The following is a 574-nucleotide window of genomic DNA, read 5'->3' as shown; positions in this document are numbered from 1 at the left end:
AATCTTATGCATTCCATTTTTGACAGCTTCCAATTTTCCTAGATTCATACTTCATGCATTCCATGTTCCAGTGATTAATGGATGTTTACAGCTGTTTCTCTTCAATTTGAGTGGTGCCACATCAGCAAATGGAGGTCTCGAAAGCTTTACCTTATCCATAGGAGTAAGGTTGGGTTTACTCAGATGATGCAGCCCTTTCCCAGTCCTATTTTGAGAACCTTCTAACCTAACCAGACTATTCATAAAGTTGCTTAGTAATGTATCAAACAGTGTTTCTTTGCTATCCATAAAATTTTCCCTGGCCAATTCTTTGAGAAGTGGATGGCATCTTCCCTCTTCCTAGTCTGCCTCAGTCTGAAAGCTGAGCTGATACCTGTGCACCATGTACATCCCGCTACTTTAGAAACACTATTGGCTCAGCCTCAAATCTCACATCAACATGTCACCACAGGAGGACAAACTGACACACAAGTTTGCCTCCCTGTTGGAAACCTCTCATACCACCCTTACCTGGGTCCCTGTGGCTGACTCCTCCTCTGTCCAGATTCTTAGGCCTTTTAATCCCCTTTCTCCT

Source organism: Orycteropus afer, unplaced genomic scaffold (genome assembly GCF_000298275.1).
Source record: "Orycteropus afer afer isolate SDZICR_OR568_19922 unplaced genomic scaffold, OryAfe1.0 scaffold00812, whole genome shotgun sequence".
In the NCBI taxonomy this organism is placed as follows: domain Eukaryota; kingdom Metazoa; phylum Chordata; class Mammalia; order Tubulidentata; family Orycteropodidae; genus Orycteropus; species Orycteropus afer.
The sequence above is the reverse complement of the archived record's forward strand: the minus strand, read 5'-3'. Positions refer to the sequence as shown.